The following is a 22,849-nucleotide window of genomic DNA, read 5'->3' as shown; positions in this document are numbered from 1 at the left end:
AGGCAAGTTGAGCTGAAGGATTCTAAGAGGGTTAGAGATCAACATGGAAAAAAAACTTATGCTACACTAAGAAAGGATGTACAAAAGTGGAGTAACCTTGTGACTATTGTTGGAAAGGATTGGCAAGAGAGGAATAAAGGGAAGAGTGTACGAGTTGATAACTTTGAGGATATCTATGTGAAGAACCAATTCAAGATATATGTCTTGAATCTTGCAAGATGTTATTTCAACTATTAAGAACTTCTTTTCACACCTAGGGTGTCTGATGCAAGAGCATCCTAGGGAAGTTGGCAATCCTACATGCTAGAGTAATTTGACCTTGGAGTTGGAGGACTCAGTCATAGAAGAGGTTGATGCTTGGCCTTTATTGGGTGTAGTGTTGGCCGAGGGACTTGGTCTCTGAAGGATATCAACATATACTATGTTTCTCAACACTCACCTCATTGCTCATCCCATGTTAGTTATTTGGCACCTAAGGAACTTGGCAATGCTTGTGAGAGCTCAGTTATGCGTGGTGGTTTTGCTGACACTCAACAATGTGGTGCATCAAATGGAGTTCTTGTAGATTGGATTGGTTGACTTAGAATATTTAATGTGTATGATCCTAATGTGGATCAATTATGAGGATGTATGGACTTATTTGGGGCCTTGGATCTTTATCCTTAGTGCATTTAATGGGTGTTGTAAGCTAACTAAGGCATTTTTTCTTTAATATCTTTTACAGGTCAACTTGTGGCTTAAATATGTATTTAATGTAAGATTTTATTTAATTTGTAACTTGTTAGGCTGACATGTGGCTTAGTTGGGTATAAGTAGAGGCTCTTATGGAGTCTGGAGTCTTAATTCATCCAACATGGAGTAGCTTAGAGGAGCGAAGTTGAGAAGAGCTAGAAGCTACGGCTTGGAAAAAAAAGAGATTGCTTGGTGGCTTGTGAGCACAAGTTTAGATCTTGTTGGAGGTTTCTTCCAAAGTAATGTTGTTCTATAGATCTAGACTAACTAGGGTTTGGGTTGGATCTTGAGTTATCTTGTAGAACTATCACTTGCTTTGTAATTGGTCATAACCAAGAAGGCCTTACAACCCAACACATTGCATGTAATTAGTTGATTTATAAATGTAGAGTTGTATTTGGTATTAGATCTTGTATCTTGTGTTGTATTTCTATTGTGTGGTTATTTTTTTTGAACTATTAGAATTACAATTGGAAAGGTAAACTTCAAGGGGTGGGGGGTGAATCAATAGTTTAAACTTTGACCCATAAAACTTTCACCACATATCCATCTCATACATTCACTAAGTAAATTGAAATAACATGTAAAGCATGTACATTTAAGTCATGTAAACATATAAGCAAGTAAACATTGACACATGTATGACACCAGCTATGATTACTCAAAAACCTCCAATGAAAAGATAAAACTAGGGTGGGAAAGACACCCACAAATCTTCACTATTGTAGTAATAAAGTGTATCCAATGAAGGTTACAATGTTTTGATCATGAGAGATGGTCTACCCTATGAAAGGTCTACCTTATTAAAGGCTCACAAAGACTATTAGGTCTCACCCTGTTAAAGGATTTCAACACCCTGTTAGAAGTGTGCCTTGCTAAAGGACTTTAACTCACAATTAAGCAAGCACCTTGTTAGAGGATTTCAATATAGTTTGTTAGGAATACTCTGTTAAGAGATTTGATTGATTCACCTACTAGAATGATTCATCAATGATCTTGTGGTTAGCACTTGATTGCTTGATTACAAATAACCTCTAAACTGATGCATTCTTGATCCTTCCTGATCAGATGTCTCTTTGATGTATGCTCTTCCCTTCCTCTATTCTCCTTTAATTGATTCTGCAATGCAATTTCAAATCATAACTCCTTAGTCACCATGAATGTTATGTTTGTGCATGAAAACTTCTCTCTTTTCTCCTTCATACACCTTATTCACACTCTAGATAGTTTAGGGTTTGTCCTTCTTAACAAGACATAGGTGAATTAGGGTTAAGTATGAACCAACGGCTGCAATTCATCCATTTTTCCACTTAAACCTTCCCTTTTTTTGATTGGCTACATGTAATTGCATTGGGAATCCAACTTAAGATTCGTCCTTATCTCCAAAATATCATAATTCAATCTTTAGTCAACTCAAAAATTGTTTACATAATTATTTGTGCCATTACAAACAACCATAACAAAATTGTGTCACTTAGCATTTGAAGTCTCTAATGCTTGACATATACTATCTTCTATACTATGACTCAACATCTATATCACTTGGAATGCACTGCTTACTCAGCTCATGAATCACTCAGCATACACTGTCTGCTTGGCACTTGAGTGACTTGGCACATGAGTGGCTTGGCACTCACTATGAACTCGGCATGCTCTATTATATACATGTTGTGTTCGACATGAAATAAGTAAATGACTTAAGTGTGTAGACACTCATTAGTCAAAACCAAGCTGAGATCAACAATCTCCCCCTTTGACATGAGTGTCAAAAACACTTTGTCATGCATTAACATCCTTAATCTTACAAGCATAACATATCTCTTATTCGACTTATGTACAAAAGTTCAAAGTTTCAAAATTTTGTAACTTAGATACCTCAAAATATGATAACTCCCCCTGAGTTGATCATTCTATTTAGTACTCAAAATTCCATACTCCTGCTAAGTAAGTATGTCTCAACTGATACTCTTTGACTTCATGTTGTTTCTCTGCTTGCTCCCCCTTCGCTTATTTTGTCTTTTTCTTTTGCTCAGTTCCTTGTCTTATTCTGTCTTTCTCCTCTCAAATTCTATATTTCCCCCTTTTGCACATATTTCCCCCTTTTACACTCTTGCTATATCTCCCCCTTTTTGACACTTATGTCAATGGGCTATACACTAATAGTGTGTTTGTCTAGAAAATATTTATGGACCTCTAGTATTATCTTGAGAGTTGCATCCAAATTTTTACATGCTTCATCCAAAGACTTGATTTTGATGGCTAGCTCGATAGCAAGGTGTACTAGGTCATCTAATGTTGAAAGATTTGGGTCTTTCTCCATAAGATTTTTAGCATAGCCTAACTCCTTGTGTAAAATTTCCATGTGTTGGTTGAGTATTGTTTGGATGCTAATCAATTTTTCCCTTATATTGGCTTCATCTACAGAAAATGCTGCTGACTGACTCTGGCTTTGTAGCAAAGATCTATAGTGCTTCTCACTTTGAGCTGGTGTCATGGGCAGTTTTGCACCTGATGCATTGATTTGACTTTCCAAACTCAAAATGTGACTTCTCGTTTCTTGCGTGAAGAGTGTTGGATTACACAGTTTAGTGTACAATGAGAAAGTGTTATCAACTATCTTCTTCACATCCTCAACCTTAGTTGCTAATGCAACTTGTGTGAGTGTTATGTCACCTAATATTTTATCATTTACTTTGCTTTGGAATTTCTTTTCAGCCTATTCTAAGAGTTTAGCATTTGTATCAAGGTCTGCATCACTAACCTTTTCCACTATAGTCGTCAGTTGTTCAATGAGTGGCTTGCTCTCATCTAGAGTAGGTAGACTAAATGCATCTAAAAAGATGTCCTTGATATCTAGAAATCTCTACTTCTACCTGTGCTCCCCTTCGAGCAGTTGTAGATGCTTCTTTCTTGCTAGGGCTTGTTGCAATATACCCATCTACTATATAGTCATTGTGTCATAATCATATTTTTGTAACACAATCTCTTCATCAAGGCTTATATCTCCATATTGTATCACTTCATTAGCCTTTGATGAGCTTGGACTCGTCACTGAGATCTATAATGGTGTTGTATCTATGCTCGGCTTCTAAAGAGTATGACTTGAAAGTGTGTCAAATTCTGGTAAAGTTACCAGGGCTTGAATGGCTACTTGCTCCTTCACCTTTGGTGTCAACTTGGTCTCTTCATGCTTTTCCTTGTGTTCCACGACATTTTTTGATGCACTTTGTGCTTGTGTTGTAGGTGCAGATAAGATCATCTGACCTATTTTACTCTGTGTTCATGCAGTGGCTTGGGTTTCCACTATATTCTTCTCAACTATATCAACCTTTTCAATTATATCAACCTTTTCTGATGTAGCTTCAGGTACTTTATCCAAAGGTTGTACATTAATGACTTGAGGGATGATAGTAGGTGGTTCTTGTGTATTCACCTCTTCCCTTGTTGTTATTGTTTCATTCACTAATTTTTGGATCTCATCTACACTCACCAAAACAAGATTATCACATAGTTTTTCCTATAGTGTAGATGGATCTAGTATCTTCTTGAGATCTTCCTCTATAAGGGGATTAATGTTCTGAGAAGATAGATCAAAAACATCCTTAACTGTTACTGTTTCAATATTATCACTTGTTACATGTTGAGGACTGACATTAGGCAATTGTGTATCTTGTACACTCTATTCTTCTTATTGCTTTGGCTCAGTTGTTGCCTTGTCATCTATGTTCATTTATGTCCCTCCCTCAATAGTGTCTTCATCATTATCATCTTCCTCATCATCTTTCACCTTAATAGGCTCTTGTTTACCTTCCTTTATTGTAGCAAGCCCATAAGTAATCTTCCACATCTATGTGGACTTCTTCACAACATCTTCAATGTTATTTTGCAAAATGTTGAAGGCTCTATATTTAGGTACAAACCTAACTGCATATTTCTTCATAGTTTTAGCAATTTGTGCCTTACTAAGTTTATGCAGGACTTGTGCAAGCGAAGTCTCTCTAATTTGTCTTTCCAAGTTTAGACAATAGTGCCACTTTTGCTCAACTCTCTCATATAAGCTTTTAGGCATAGAGTTAGCAATTTCTAGTGGGGCTTTCTTAAAATTTGCCATCATGGCATATATAGCTTCTTCCACTTGATTCTTTTCTACTTTAGCAAGGTTATCAAAATCAACATGAGATAATCCTGACAAGCCTGCATTATTCTTGACATTTTCACATAGATTCTCTAGATCTGACAAAGGATTGTGACTCACCACTTTGAATTGGGTATTGGCATCTAATTTTGTTTTCTCCTCATCTAATTCATCTCATGCAATGTATTTCCTTCTTATCTTTTTCTACACTTCACCTCCTTGCTCTGTTGATTTGATCTTCTCTTTGGCCTTTTGAGTAGTCACACATGCACTAGCCCTTGTAGTAGGTGTTGTAGGATTGGCTTGGCTTGGTTTGACAATCTTCTTAGCCCTTGTCACAAGGTATGCCTTGGCTTTCCTCTTCTTTTGATCAATAGGTGTAGGTGCTTCCTCGACTTCTTCTCCCTTGGCACCTTCAACAACTTTTGTCTCCTCTTCTTCCTGATCTTCTCTCATTCCTTGATTTAAAGCTAGTGGTGCTTGGGTTCAAGAGTCTTCTTCCTCTTCATCCTCTTCTTCATCTTCTTCCTGCTTAGCACCTTCACCAAATTTGGCCTTCAATTTCTTCACCAACTTATCTTTCTTCTTTAAGATAGAGGTAGTCTTGAGTTCCATGGTAGTTTTGGATTCAGCCAACTCATAGTTTCCAAATGCCTTGGCATTTTTATTAATTTTTCTACCAGTAAAGCTATAATAGTTACAAGAGCTTCATCCACATTTATTTCATATCCTAATGGTCTCAACCATCTTACCTTTGGAGTTTCTACTTGAACAAATGTATAGTCAGCATCCACTAGGAAACAGATGTCATCATAATGCTTTTCCACTAGTGATATTGGAATTCGCAATCTTTTCTTTATTGATTGCTTGAAGTCTTCAAAATAGCTAGTCATTATAGACTCAAAATTATCACCTAATTATTCAATGAATGTTGATCTCAGATTGGTTTTGACAATTGAGTGTCAACACACTTAAGAAATTTTCTAAGTTGATGCCTAGTATAATATAGATGTCGAGTTACAATATGTGCCAAGCCAGAAATTCAGTAAGTGTTGAGTCATTCAGATGCTGAGCAGATAGACAGTGCCAAGCAAGTTTCAACTATCAAGTGACTAATAGATTCCAAGCCAGTATATGTGCTAAGTAAACTATAGGTTCCAAGCAAGACAAAATTTCTATATGTGTTGAGCATCAGTAATCAGTAAGTGTCGAGTAACACGGAATCAACATAAGAGTTTGTGCCCTTACAAACTAAGATGTAAACTATTTTTGAGCTGACATATGATAAATCTCGAAGGATTAAAAGATAAGATTGAATCTATTTGATTCCCTATGAAATCAACATGCAACCAATCAGAAAAATGGAAAGAATTGAGCAGGAAAGATGGATGAATCTCAATTGTAGATTCAAACCTACCCTCAGTCATGAAACCTTTTTAAGGAGGTCGTAACCCATAATTCAGTAATGTATGAGAGAGTATGTGAGAAGAGAATATTGAAATTAGAAATGTGAGTGAAAGAGAGCGAAGAATAGAAGGGTGAAGAGTACATTCAAGGTGACTTAGAAAAATAGAGAAATTGCCAAATCAATGAACATCATAATAGAGTATTAGCACTCCATACAGAATAATATCAGATCAAAGAGGATTAGATCAAAATGGACTAAACATCAATCTGAAATCAGCAATTGAAGATTATAAGTTATCATGTCAACACATTCTAATATACTTTCTAGCCATTGTATTAGGAGAATGAAAATCCTATGAAGATAGTTTGGTTTAACAACCATTTTGTAAATCCTTTAATAGGGTGACATTCCAAGTGAATGTTTTGTAAATCCTTTAGATAGGTACACTTTTAACAAAGTATTGGAGCCTTTAATAGCGCAAGCCTCTCATAGGGTAGACCATTGATGATGGTCAAACTTTGTAACCTTGACAAGTTACGTATTGCTGCAGTGATAAGTTGTGGGTGTCATCCCCACCCCAAATTTACCTTATGATTTTGGAGGGTTTTTGGGTGATCAAACATTGTGTTATCTATTTTCATGCATGCCTTTACTTTCATGTTAATTAGAAATGTTACATGCATGTATTGATTTTAGTTAAAAGTTTTATAGCTTAAAGTTTGGTACTTCTGATTCACCCCCCCAACCCTTCTCAAAAGTATTCTTCGCACTTGTAAATTCCAACAATTGGTATCAAAGCCAAGTTCTTACAAGGAGAAGCCTTACAACTTGAAGAAAATATCTAGAAATGGAGATCTACAAGATTCGGAAGATTATAGAGAACCAAGAGATTGAAATACATCTCATTCTACATTCTCTGGAAGAAGCTAGGGAAGAATTGAGGAAATCCCTAAAGAGAAGAAGGGACATTGCAATAGCTGAGAATGACACACAGTACAAGGAGATTGAAAACAAAAAAGTGTTTGCCAATGGAGATTCTAAGGAGTTTGATGCAACAATTACAAACCTAATGGAGAAGAACATAGCTCAAGCAAAAGAGATCATAACTCTCAAGATTGAGCAAGAATCACAAGCCATGATGCTTTGTGAAGTGACTGAGCAGAAGAAGAGAGCTATTGAAGATAAAGTTATGATAGAAGATGACAAGAGAAACCTTGCCAATAGACTAGAGGAAAAGTCAAGTGAGCTTACAAGAGTCTCCAACATGCAGCTAGACACCTAAAGCCAAATGATGAATGCCTATCATGAACTGAATGTCAAGGGCATTGAGATCTGAACACTGAAGATGCAAAATGAACAACTGCAAAATGACTTGAGAAGAGAAAAAGAAATTTTAGAAAGCTTCAACAAATCTAATGAAGCCATCAAATACTTTGAACAACTACTAAAATCACCAAGATCCAGTAATGACACTTCAGGACTAGGATACACCAGTACTAAAGAAGGAAATTCATCTAAGACTGCAAAAGAAAGAAGTGACAAAGGTAAGAACATAAAGTCCACTTGTCATTTTTGTGGTAAAAAGGGACATACCTCTAATGTGTGCAGAAGCAAGAATGCCAATCAGCATGACAAACCTAAAAACATGGGTCATTGTCACGAGTGCAATAAGCAAGGTCATCAGGCACATGGTTGCAGGACTAGAACCATCAGGACACCAAGATTTGAAGGACACTGCTACAATTGTAAAAAGTGTGGACATAGAGCCTTTGAATGCAGATCCAAGCCTATGTGGACACCAAACCAACTAGCAAAGACAAATAGTCATGGACATCACTATAATTGAGACTACAACACTAGGTAGAGCTATCACTACTGTCAAGAATATGGACACATTCCTAAGAATTGCATAAGAACACACTTTAGTGGCAACTACAATAGGTGGCTAAGTCAAACCACTTGTTTCAGCTATCTAAAGACTGGACACATTAGCAAATATTGCCCAACTAGGTCAAAGGCACCCAACTCTGAGTTCAACAAAGGAAAAGGAAAAGTTTATGTTGAACACATCAGAGGAGAAATGAATAGAACATGAAAAATAAAAGATGGAAGTAGCACATCCAATGGAGGGATCACTTCACCTAAAAGGTCAAGTGGTCACACTTCATCCAACTAAGCAAAAGAAGGTGTGTGGGAATAATATTCAAATACTTTATCATACATCAGTTCCCAGAATAAATTAGCAATGAAAAGGATAGATTAGCATGAATAAAGATGCGAGGTTAAATCTTTAAAATCTTCACATTGTTGCCGAGCAAGCAAAGTTGTCTTTAGATGCCAAGTTATCTACCAAAGTTAGTAGAAGCTGAGTTAGTAGTATATGTTGAGTGAATGGAAATTCTTGTTGAAGTTGAGTAAGGGAAACTTTAGTGAATGTCGAGAGTTGAAAAATCAATGGAAGCCAAGTAAAACAGAATTGCATGAGGAGCCGAGTGGATAGTTGTATATGCACTAAGCATTAAATGCTATGAAATGAAAGGTATAAGGATGAGTTTTCTATCATTTTTCATCATCACAAACATAGAGCGATTGAAGCTTTTGCAAAGATTCTAGCCAAGATTCAACATCGTTTCATTGATTTAAGGTATTTACTCTAGTGTCAAGCTACACAGTTACGCAATTTCTACATCTTGAAACCCTAGTTTACATAAATGGAATCTAGCTCTAGGAATCCCAAGGACAAGGAACTATTTGAGGTTCAGTTGGTCAGTAATGAAGTAAAACAACCAGATTTTAGACCAATTCCTGAAGTTGCATATAAAAATGACCTTGCTGGTGCTTTGTCCATTATTCCACCTAAATTTTTCATGGTGCAAGATGTTAGAAGGTGTTATAATTGTAAGCTTGGAGCAATTGGTGACATGGAGATTCAACAAGCATATGATAAACTTTGTGAGAATGGGGCATTGAACAAAGAATTTCAAATTGTTGAAAGGAAGGGCTTACCCTATGCCTTAGATTTCCCCATAGTTTTCAAGACAGAATGTGGCTCCATGATGGATGCCTATGGTTGGAGGATGGACCCATTAAATTTTCAAAAAGGATTATACATAGGGTAACTGGGTATCCAACCCTAGAACGACCAAAGACCTTGAGGAGTGATTCAAAAGAAGCCATAGAGAAGAACACTGGGGCTAAGTGGAATAAAAGAGGGATGACCATTGATACAATCAAAGATCCACTTGTAGAATTTGTTGTTAGGGTCATATCCCATAAATTCTACCAGTCAAGCCGACTAAACAATGTACCCTGCATTGCAATTGACATAGAATATAAAATTTTCAAGAAGGATCATACATATGATCTAGCTGAATTACAATTGCAACAGATTATGGAGAATTTGGGAGCAATAAGGAGATCCAAGATGCTCAATGTAAATTTGGATCAAGTTTGATATGTTTATTTTTCTATGTTCAAAATGAATTCCCCTCTTTTGGTAAAGTAAGTTGGAAGACAAATGGGTCAGTAGTAGTATAGGTTAATAAATACATAAAGCAGATGAGGCTAAATTTTGAAACTATAATGACCAGTTACTTTGAAGACTTCAAGAAGTCTATGAAATAGAGACTCGGGAGACCTATCTCTCTTGTTGAACAATATGTCAATGACATTTGTTTCTTAGTTGACATTGACTTTACATATATCCAAGTAGCAGTACCAAAGGTGAGATGGTTGAGGCCACTTGGATATGAAATCAACATTGATGAGGCATCTATAGCAATCACAACATTGCTTGTAGAAGACATTAATAAAAGTGCAAAACCTTTTGGCACTTTTGATGTTGTAAAATCCAAAGTAGAAATGGAGTTGAAAATTGCTTCAAGCCTAAAGAAAAAGGAAAGACTGGTCAAGAAGCTTAAGGCCAAATTTGCTGAAGGGACACTACAAGTAGAAGAAGAAGAAGATAATGAAGAAGAAGAAGAAGAAGAATAGGGCCAGCAACTACTTGCCTTGACACAAGGCATGGGAGAAGATGTTGAAGAGGTGGAAGGTGATAAGGAGGAAGAGCAAGCCAAGGAAGCACCTACCAAGCTAGAGCCAAAGAAGAGAAAAGCTCAAAAATAGCCTACAGTTCAGTCCAAAGGCAAGAGGATAGCCAAGCCAAGCCCAAAAAAGCCTACTACAAGGGCAAGTACAAGAGCTACATCAAAGGAGGGTAAGGAGCAAGAAAAGAAGAAGGCTACTGAGCAGGAAGGTCTAGCCAAAAAGAAGCTAAGAATAAAGTATGTTACACCTCCTAAATCAGATGAGGAAAGGACTAAATCTAATTACATTGGCCAATTTAGAGTGGTAAGTCACACCACCAAGTCTAACTTAGAAAATATATGTGATAACATTCGAGATAATGCAGACTTATCTGGCTTAAAAAGCATTGATTTTAATAAGTTGACTAGAGAAGAACAAAACATAGTTGAAGAATCAATCTACACTATGCCAAGTTCAAGAACGCTCCACTTGAACTTGACAATTCAATGCCTAAGGAGTTATATTCTATTGTAGAAAATAAATGACATTATGCCTTAATATGGAAAAAGAAATAAGAGAGTCAACATTGGCTCGAGTAATGCCTAAACTCACAAAAGGGCAAATTAGCAAGGCAAATAAGAAGCATGGGAGAAAATTTGCACCCAAATATAGAGAATTTAGTATCCTTCAGAATAAAATTGAAGATATTGTCAAAAAGTCCACTCTAATGTGGAACTTAATTTATGGCCTGACAACTATCAAAGAAGGAGAGGTAGATCCCTTTGAGGGAAGAAATAATGGAGAAGAAGAGGACAATGATGAGGAAGAAGGTGAAAAAGAAAAGGTAGATGATAAAATGGAGAAGGAAACACAAATGGACGATATGGCAACTGCTAAAGTGCAGTAAACAAAACAGAGTGTGCAAGACACACATTGCCACCTCCAAGTCCTCCACATGTTACCTCCACACCTACAGATACAATAATTGTACAAGATGTTCCTGATAATTCTAGTCAAAATATAAATCCACTAACTACAAACGATCTTAAAAGGATCCTTCACCAGAATACACTACAAGCACAATTGTGTACAAATCCAGTCTTGGTGAGTGTGGAAGAATTACAAAAGGTTGTAGCTAAAATCACAAGAGATAAGGTGAATCCACAAGAACCACCTTCTCATATCCCAACAACTATAACTGGACAACCAACAACACAAATAGTAGTAGACACATCTGCAAAGGTTGACTCCACAATTCAAGTCTTGATGATTGAATAAAAGACACAGGGAACAGAGCAGAAAGAGCCTACAAGGGAGCAAACATGATAGATAGATACATCTATCTCTATAGCACAAGTACAAGATGTAGCTCCACAGATCACAGTAATTGATAAGGAAAGACCTGAAGAGGGCAAGGAAAGTCCTAAGGAGAAGGAGCAAGAGGCGATATAAACATTGGTAAATTTGTGTACAACAGGAACTCCAACAATGCTTCAAAAGCCGAGCACTATTTCCATGCCACTTCAAATTTCAGCACTAGGCTTGAGCTCTAGAATGGTTGCAAGGGTACTTCACTATAGAGGCCCTACACTAGATGAAGAGATAGTCATTCCTAAGTATGATCATGCAACCATGAACATTGATCAAATAAATGAAGTGCAAGAGGCACTAGAAAGGAAAAAGAAGCAGGAGATACTAAGAAATGAGTATAAACAAAGGCAAGCATTAATTAAAATAAAAGACATCTTTCTAGATGCATTTACCTTGCAGGCACCTGATGAAACTAAGCCCATTATGGAGCAACTATCCAGTATAGTGGACCAAGTGCAGAATGAGGACCTTGATACAAACGCCAAACTATTAGAATGGTCAGAAAAGAAGTTTCAAACAAAGGTGAATGAAAGAATATCTAGTGAGATGGTACTATCACAAGTAGAGTTGGCAAAGAAAATTGAAAAGGTAAAGGTAGTACTTGAGAACATATTCTCATTGTACTCAAAATTGTGTGACCCATCAATTTTCACATAGGAAACCAGCCAGCGAATAATGAGCTTGGAGAGGAATTTAAAGATATCAAGCATGCAACTACCCAAAGATCCAGCTCATAGTGAGAAGCATTTTAACACTATGCTTCACACTTAGAAGGAATTAGCTATGTTAATAGTAGATGAGGCAAATACAAAGGCCAAATTAATTCATATACAATCTGCCATAACCCCACACATGGAAATTTTGCAGAAAGAACTGGCCTATGCTGAAAATGTGTTAAAGAAAGACCCTAATCTTTCTACATTAGAAGGCCTAGTTCACCTTGCAGCAAGGTCAGCCATCCAGATAAAATCACTAGAAATTGCACTATAGAATTGGGATGTTGCTCTAAGGATAGTAATAGAGGTAAATAAATCCTTTTTGGCAAAATATTCAGTTAATGTATAGACTCCTTTGACATAAGTGTCAAAAAAAGGGGGAGATAAATTTTGAGGGGGAGATATAGAAAAACCAAAAGGAAACTATAACTGCAAGGGAAGATATGTGAAAGGGACAGTTAGAACAGAGTAGATAAGAGAAAGAATGATAAGGAAAGGCATATCATAATCAACATGAGACAAATTCAGCATGAGAAGTTTTGGATACAGCAAAGGCACATCAACTTAGGGGGAGTTACAAGTTTTGAGGTATAAAATCCTTCATAAAATTTTGAACAATTTTGAAGTTTTGTATATATGCCGAATAGAATGTATATTATACCTGAAGAAATTAGATTCATCATGTATAGTTAAGTGTTTTTGAAACTCGTGTCAAAGGGGGAGATTGTTGATCTCAAATTGGTTTTGACAATTGAGTTTCAACACACTTAAGAAATTTTCTAAGTTGATGCGAAGTATAATATAGATGTCGAGTTACAATATGTGCCGAGCCAAAAATTCAACAAGTGTCAAGTCATTCAGATGCCAAGTAGATAGAAAGTGTTGAGCAAGTTTCAAGTGCTGAGTGACTAATAGATGCTGAGCTAGTATATGTGCCAAGTAAACTATAGGTGTCGAGCAAGACAAAATTTCTATATGTACTAAGCATTAGTAATTAGTAAGTGTCGAGTAACACAAAATCAACATAAGAGTTTGTGCCCTCACAAACTAAGATGTAAATCATTTTTGAGCTGACATATGATAAATCTCAAAGGATTAAAAGATAAGATCGAATCTATTTGATTCCCTATGAAATCAACATGCAACCGATCAAAAAAATGAAAATAATTGAGCGGGAAAGATGGATGAATCTCAATCGTAGATTCATACCTAACCCTAAGTCATGAAACCTTTTTAAGGAGGTCGTAACCCCATAATTTAGTAATGTATGAGAGAGTATGTGAGAAGAGAATATTGAAATTAGAAATGTGAGTGAAAGAGAGCAAAGAATAGAAGGGTGAAGAGTACATTCAAGGTGACTTAGAAAAATAGAGGAATTTCCAGATCAATGAACATCAGAACAAAGTATCAGCACTTTGTACAGAATCATATCAAATCAAAGAGGATCATATCAGAATGGACTGAACATCAATTTGAAATCAACAATTAAAGATTGCAAGTTATTAGGTCAACACATTCTACTATACTTTCTAGCCATTGTGTTGGTCTGATTTTTCACAATGCAAAAAGATTTTGAAATTTTAGTGAAAAATCATTTAAGACATTGTTTCATGCAGATTAGGGGTATTGTTCCTTGTATTTTCAATTTCTTAGATTTCCCTAGTTCATGTCCTAGTCTCTGTGTCATTGAAATTCTATCAAATTCTCAAGGTTTGTCATCAGAGTAGTCATTGAAAAACCCTAATTGCGTAAAAACCCTAATGCCTTGTTTTATTTTACCCTAGTTTTGAAAAACTTTCGAAAGTATTTTTTCAAAAATAACCTTAAGGCATATCACTTTTACCCTAAGGTTGGGCTTACACAAGCATCAACTCATTAAAAATCTTGTTTAAACCTTTATTGGTTGTGCTTTGTTTACAATTTGGTTCAATTATTTAATTAAGAAATATCCTATGTGGCACAGATTTTATGTGACCATTGATCTTGTTCAGATCAATGAGTATCACATTCCCGCAATATTGAGATGCAAGGTTTTTAAATAATGCAGGCATGCAATTTGATGACATGTAGCCCTTACCTGTTTAAAGTCTCAATGTGCCGCAAAGAGTGTGATTTGTCATAAGTTGTCAAAACCTTTTTGCAAACTTGTTAGTACCTTTCATGCATGTTCTAGAATTCCTGCAATGTCATTGGTTGATCTATTAATAGAAGTGTCTCTTTTTCACCAAGATTGATCAACCATTGATCTCATTTAGATCAAGGCTAGCACTTTCCCATAGTTAGAAGATGCATGAGAATTAAACAATGTAGGGAAGCACAAATTGGACAAGTAGCAGGATTTGACATCATGACCCCACCTTTCCGTAGGGTGACATTGAAGTATCTTTTGTGGCAATTTTTAGATGAGTTGGACCAGGTGGCAGTATTTTATTCGTTAGTTCAACTGACGTGGTATTTTGAGACACATGATTCTATGATCATTGATCTATGAGAAATCAAAGGCCAGTGCATGCCCACATTTTCAAGTTGCATGAGAGATAAATAAAGCAGACAAGCAGTATTGCGACACATAGCAAGGTGGGATTGAGAATCTCTAGTGTGTGTTGTGGTGTGCCAAGTTGTAAAATGATTGTTGATATATACTACCAGCTATACCAATGAAGGGGTTTGTCTGCTAGAAAGGATTGAAGTTTTGTCAACTGTAGATCCTTCAAAGATCAAGGGTTGGCGCAAGCCCACATTAAGAAATTGCTCGAGAAATAAGAAATGCAAGTATGCACCTTTGTGCCATGTGTCATAGTGGGGCCAAGACTAGGGGAGAATGCTGAGTCACGCCTTGCTATATGCCACATGTGCCTAGCTGGAAGTACTTATGCTACGGGAGCGAAAATTCCAACAATTAATGCAGTAGTCAGGTTGATCAAAGCATGAGGGTTGAGAAGATTCATTTCATTGGTCCAAGTGGATGATGCAACCATAAAGTGAAGATTTTTTTCATACCATTGATCTTGATCAAGATCAACAAAGGGCGCTTGCTCGCATTAAGAACTTGAATGAAGTTTAAAGAAAGTGGGGATGCGCCATGCAAACACATGTCTGTAGTGATGTCAGTACTCTTGTTTCAAAGTGTTAAATGGTTTAAGTTGTGTCACCATTGATCTAGTTAAGACCAACGAAGGGTGCGTGCCCGCTTTATGAAGGTGCTTGTTGGATTACAAAAGTGGGGATATGATAGCTTGACATGTGGAAAGAATGACATCAAGTACTCACTCGCTCAGAAGATGATTTGGGACCCACTTGCGTGGAAGTTTTCAGGAGGCACAAACTCACATAAAGACTTCCTATTGGTCAGTATAGCTGACTGGGCCTTATTCAATTGTAAACTTGTGTGATCGTTGATCTTGTCTTGATCAACAAATAGCTCTTACCCGCAATTTTAAGATGTGAGAAATTTAAGGAATGCAAGTAAGTGGTAATGTGACATGTGGCCACATTTTTAAAGCCATAAAGCTTGTTACTTTTTGAATTAAAGACATCTAATCTAGTGAAATCTATGGATAAGATTTAAATCTGGGTGCAATTTGGAGGTAACGATTACTGAGAGTAAATATGGTGCAGAGCTCATTCATGTGATTTCAATGCATGAATAAAACTCATGATTTCACCATTAATGAACCACCAAAGCACAGAAAGAATATCAAAGCATACAAAATTTTTAGAGCTAGGGCACAGAAATTTTATCCAAGGATCCAGTGAGTTGTAGCAGAAATCATACAAAGTAGAAGTGCAAATTTTAATAGTTAAGTACTCTGTGGTTTCTTGAAATCAAGTGTATGTTGTTATATAATTTCTAGAGTTTATTCAAAATGCCTCCCTAAAAAGAATTCATGGGATAGATGGATTATCTTAAACATTCTATACATAATAATTTTCTTGAACAATTCCCTTTATCCGTACTTGAAATAACTAAGGGGAGGGAGCTCATTCCAAAACACCCTAAGGTAGCTGTAGCAGAAGGTTTCTATGATAAAGCTAATTGGGTAAGAGATACTCAGGTTTCCATGGGAGGTTTAGAGTTGTTCAAGAAATGGTTTTCAGAATGAAAACTTGATACCCCTATGAGCAATGTCTAGGAGTTTGATATCGAGAAATTAACAGTCCCCACAATTTTATTTTATAGTGATTTATTGATGGATTTGGCCAAGAAATATGATCCAATTATAGGGTGGGTAAAGAACCATTCTGGAGTGAATCTTTTTAGGGTTTTCCCTGAACTGATTAGTGAGGTTTTCAACCTCAACCCTAACCATGCCATGCATGAAACCATTAATATGGATGACCTTCAAGCAAGGTATGATGCACAAAGGATTTACTTAAGGACAGGGCCACTGTAGGAGCATGCTGCTAAAATTGGTACTTTGTCTATGATTACTACCAGCACCCCAAAGCCATTACTGAGAAGACATTTTAACCTCAGGGCTCAGGCATTATATTTTTTTCTTTGCAAGATTTTTGGAATGGATGAAGCTAAGCAAATCCCAAGCTCAATTGTCCTTATTATGGCTCAAACTCTTCAATTTGGGATGAGCACTATTCTGGATTTTGCTACTTTTCTTGCAAACAAAATTCACAATGGTTTGGTGGGGATAGCATGGGGGAAAGTGAACAAACCATTTTGTTGATATTCGTTGCTCATGAATGTATGCTTGTACAAGGGATTTAACTTTTTCTCCAAGGGTTTGGAGCTAGGAATAACTAGGGATGGAGAGAGGAATCCAGTTCAATTATGGAGTGTGGATATGACCTCAGAGGCTACAGATGCCAATTATGTGAGGTTTGACAGATATTTTTTATCAAAGCTCAGATTGCTCTTGAGAGGAGACAACCCCAGGATTCCACAAGCATTACTAGAATTGGTCAGAACTAAAGACCATGCAAAAGGGCTACTAGTTAGTCATAATTGGGGGGATATAATCCCTTATAATGTCTCAACAATAATAAGAGTATATGGCTTCTTGGGCAAGCCTCATGTGTTACCATTTCATGTGCCTTTGAAGATAGGGATAGAAGAGTTATTATGGCAGATAGGCAGTATTGATGAGAGGGATTTACCTAAGAAGGGTACCTTCTTTCTAGTTGTTACTGTAGTGCATGATTTTATTTTTGTGAGGAAAGGGTGGAAACATCTCAACTTGTTCCTGGATAGATACAACATGGCAGAATCTCATGCCAAATTTATTGACCCTGAAGGATTTTATGACCTCTTAAGAGAGAGGACAAAGGTTGCCCACATGGTGCACCAGGTATACTATCCTGAGGATGTTATTAGGAATTTTTTTTCTTTACAAGAATAGGAATTAAGAAAAGAGAAATGGATAGTATTCAATAAGACTCTGGAATTCATTAATTCTTTTGACTCCAATTATGACTGATTGAAAGATAAAAAATATTGGAGAGCCAAGATGCAAGCATTAATGAATAATTTTGTTGTGATAATTCAAACTATGAATGAGAAGAAATCCATATATGCCAAGACTTATCCAGACAAGGTTGCAAAGGGGCAAAGGAGGATAAACAACAAAAATGTAGTGGCTCCTGGTTAGTACACCTTGTAGAAAAGGGCAAGTTATGTAATGGTTCAAAATGTGCAATAGGCTCCCCTTCAGCAAAGATCAAGGCCAGAAAGTCCATCTACAGCCAGTGCTCCAAAAAGGCAAAAGTTAGAGCAAAGGTCTTCTTCTTCTCAAGTAGAACTATACTCCCCAAGCCAGTCCCCAATCCAAATAGATGATGAAGTGTCTTTAAGGGAACAACTTAGAAAAATTGGTGGAGAGGGGGATGTAATTGTTACTTCCACTAATTTGGAAATTGGAGAACCACAAGAACCTCCTACACTTTCCTTGGATCTCACGGTTGCTAATTACCAAGGTAAGGAAATAGATCCTATAGTTGCACAAGCCTCTGAGAGGTTTATTAATGATGAAAGTTTTGTGAAGTCTAGAGCATTTGCATAATTTTTCTGGCGGTTAAACATAGGCAATTTTGAAAAGACATGTAAAAAAATAAAGGCAGAGCAACCTAACAAACTAGACTCTGTTATAAAAGAAGAGGTGAAATCTAAATTCTTGAATGATTTTGCTCAATTTACACCTGAGGTCAGAAGGCAAATAGTTAGACAGTCAAGAGTACTCATTTTACCATAATGGGATATAGTAAATGCTATGGTTTTTTATTCAGTAAGGAAACAAAAGGATGTCCAATTTAAGACTGAAGAAGAGGTATTGCAGGCTCATAGAGGAGTCAGGTTTAGTGATGACCACCAAGCCCTTGTTATTTGGTCTATTGAGAAAAGGGATAAGACCAGGATGTAGGAAATTTCTATTGTAGAGCATACTAGTGCACTAACAGTGTTCAGGGCTGGTGAGGTTGGCAGCAAGCAAATAATTGGGATGGCTTCAAAAATGTTAAAATTTGGCAGTGTGGTGTCTGGTCAAGAAGAAGATAAGTTTGCACAACTCAATGCCAGATTTGAAGAAGTCTTGAAAGCATATGAGGAGAGGGGCATGCAAATACAATCTTTAGAAAACAAAGTGACTCAAATGGAGAAGATTCTTGGGAAAAGAAAAATAGGGGAGTCTATTAGACCTAGGATTACATACCCCCCACGGCCACATGTTGAACCTTTCAAGTCAACACCGATTATTGAAATTCCAGATACCCTAGAAAGGCCTCAGTTCTACGCTGTAGAGGATTTTGAAGAGGAGAAGAATAAGTTATATGCATTGCATGTAGAATTGAACAATCAATATGAAGAAAAATCGAGGCAGGATATAATGTATTTAGTAGACAGAATTGAATGGCCATCATTTTTTGACTTGCTAGTAGGGATTGTAGCTATTAGGGATGAATTAAAGAGAAATGAGGTTAAATTCAAACCCCTTGTGCAGAAATGGACATAGAGGAATAATGATATTACCACAATGTGTATATCTGTCATCCAGTTATCTTGTCATCAAATTGAAAAGATTTTTGATCTGTTAAATAAGTTGCAAGGTTTTGATGATAAACAAAATTCTTTTCAAAAAATATGAATTATTTGTTTTTCCAAGTATATTGGTGAAAATTTTGATTTATTTCTTTGTGCTTTAAAAAATATTGATATAGTGAAAGAAAAGGAAGAGTGGAAGAGGGAATTGGATGAGATTTTTTGTGAAAGGATGAATAAAATCATTAATAAAACTGGTCATTTGTTATGGGTAATGACTACTAAGGAGCTAGTAAAGGTACAGTTGTTTTATAATACTATCAGGAAAGATCTTGTTGATGTAGAAGCAATTGTAAATTCTTTGATAACTGTACATAGGGAGGTCCTGAGTTTTGATTGGCCAGATGACACTGCCTATAATGAGTGAAAAAGATAAATTTATGTCTATAGAGCATATGGTAGAAGATGACAAGGTAGAAGATGATGAGGAAGAAGGAGGTGCAAAAATAAAAGCCACCCTTACAGTTAATGATAAAGACAAGAAGAATCCTCAGATTAAGGTAAGTTTGTAGGTAACTGGAGATGACTCATCGCTTTCAAGCTTGATGGCCACTTACTCTAAGGAATTAGAATAATCAAAGAATCAAATCATAGTACCCTTGTCTTTCCAACTGGTGTAACAGAAAGGGACCCACAAAAGATTGTTTGATGTATCATTCTTTTTGTTATTCGCAGTTCTGTCTTTTTGTGATAGGTTATGTAAGTATCTATTTGTAAATGACACCTATCATTCACATTTGCCCTTTGCTTGTTGCAACTCATGGCTATATAAATGAATTTTCAAGGCAATGTGATGGTCTGAATTCTAATGTACTTTTTGGAGTTATCAAGAAATAGTATAGTTGGTCCTATTTCATGTAGTAGTCTAGATACTTTCAAGTGTACTTTTCTTATAGAAATATGACAGAACTAGTTGATTTTTTTGGGCTTTGTTGAAATTCTATTGGTTACTATATTACACATTTCAAATAGGTAATATAAAGGGGTATTTACAACATTGTTCTGTGTCATCACTTCCTGTCTTCATTTCATGAGCTTGTTTATTTTGAGGTCATTTGAATGAGGTTCATGTGGCTGAATGCAGTCTAGATTGGTTGTGTATTGGTTCTATTGTTGCTTTTAATTCAATGAATTATATAAATGCTTCAGTAGATAAATAGAATTCATGAGTTTATGGAAAGGATATTTTATAAGAATGGGAATGGGTGATTGTTGTTGATAAATTCATTCACAAGTTGTATGAACTAGATCTCCCACCAATAATAAGTTTTTGCCCAATGGATAAGGCACTAGTCATATAAATCAATGAAAGATGAGAGTAAATCTTGCTTCTGTATGCCAAATCAATTTTAAATTCAAGATCATTTTTAGTCAAGGTTGTATTGCTAGTCAACACTCGTTTATACATTATTTTTGAGTCATAGGTAGCTGTTATTACCAGGGATTTTTTTATAACTCAAGGAGAATTGTGACCAAAATCTGCTTAGGAGGGATATATATAAATCAGAGACTATCAACAAATGGATAAATTGCACATGTGATAGGGATAGAGGATGAAAATCAGAATGAAACTAAATTAAGTCTCATGCAGCAATATCTTGGTGAATTATCCCCTAGGTACACCCGCCTTGGTTTTGCAAAGCCTAAATAGTAGGAAACTATCCTTGGTTTTGTTGAAGTTGGGTCCAAAATGGTTTACTTATGTAATCGTTAATGGGAATTGGCTAATCCTTAGGTTATATGAGTGTTATCATTTTGGTACTGAACATTTTGTTGATTCGGTAGTTTTAAAACACCAACATATTGTATTAAGAGAATGAAAATCTTATGAAGATAGGTTGGTTTAACAACCATTTTGTAAATCCTTTAATAAGGTGACATTCCAAGTGAATGTTTTGTAAATCCTTTAGACAGGTACACTTTTAATAGAGTGTTGGAGCCTTTAATAGGGTAGGCCTCTCATAGGGCAAACCATTGATGATGGTCAAACTTTGTAACCTTGACAAGATACATATTGTTGCAGTAATAAGTTGTGGGTGTCATCCCCACCCTAGTTTTACCTTCTCATTTTGGAGGGTTTTTGGGTGATCAAATATTGTGTTATCTATTTTCATGCATGCCTTTACTTTCATGTTAATTATAAATGTTACGTGTATGTATTGATTTCAGTTTATAGCTTAAATTTGGGTACTTCTGATTCACGCGCCCCCCCCCCCCCCCCACCCCTCCCCCTCTTAGAAGTATTCTTCCCACTTGTAAATTCCAACAATGAATTCACCAATCTGCACTACCACTAACCTGTTTGTTTTCCAACCAACTATGCGAAATGTAGGGAAAGTATTTTGAACATAAAAGAAAATGCATATCAATATAGAACCAAATTTTCATTGAGCACTCTTAGTCTTTATTATTGCTCCTAGGTTCTCAATCAGCTATTGTAGTTGTAACTCTGCAAGATCATATGTGCGATCTTTCTTAACAATCTTATAACCAACATCCACTGCAATATAGGGCACACTGTTTAATCTACTAGATTAGTAAAACTTGTGTGAAATAACCCTTACTGCAAAGTCTATCAATAGATCAGTAATGGTGTCAATTATCATTCCTCTCTTGTTCCACACGGGGCCTGTATTCTTCTTAATGACCTCATTTGAGTCACTCCTTAGATTCTTAGGTTGATCTAGGTTTGGATACCCTGTTACCCTATGGATTATCCTTTTGGTTATTTTTATAGGTCCATTATCTAGCCATAGTGAACCATCATGTATCCTACTCAATACTATCCTAATCCATTCTATTTTGAACACATTCAAGAAATATAGGGCTCATGTCAACCCTTTCTTTTCTATGATTTTGAATTCTTCCCTCAGTACACCATTATCACACAATTTGTCATACACTTGCCTAATCTCCATATCACCAATGCTATCAATTTTATAGTTATAGCATTTCCTAACATCTTGAACCATTAAAATATTTAGTGGTATCATGGATAATGCACTGAAGGGGTCTTGTTTGTAGGCAATGTCAGGAATGGCTTTGAATATTGGTTACTTAACCTCATTAGTAACTAGTTGAACATTCAAAATCTCCTTACCTTCTACATTCTTTGAACTAGATGTCATTATGTGAAACTAGGGCTTACAAAAATATAAATAGTGTAGCTCGACACCTGGTAAATACCTTGCAAGATCTGACGAAATGAAGTTGAATTGCTGCTCAAATCTTCTGCCATCGCTTCTGATGGATTTCCAGATTGCCTCTTGCTCTCCTTACTCTTTCTCAATTTTGAAATGATGAAGAATGAGTTAAAATTGATCAAATACCCTTTTGAAACCCTGGAATCAATGTTGAGTGCTTACACAACTGTATGCTCAACATCAACCAAATTCAGACTCACTTAGCATCTATTA

The sequence above is a fragment of the Cupressus sempervirens genome, chromosome 3, assembly GCF_028749045.1.
Source record: "Cupressus sempervirens isolate cs-2001-9-10 chromosome 3, ASM2874904v1, whole genome shotgun sequence".
Taxonomy (NCBI): Eukaryota; Viridiplantae; Streptophyta; class Pinopsida; order Cupressales; family Cupressaceae; genus Cupressus; species Cupressus sempervirens.
The sequence above is the reverse complement of the archived record's forward strand: the minus strand, read 5'-3'. Positions refer to the sequence as shown.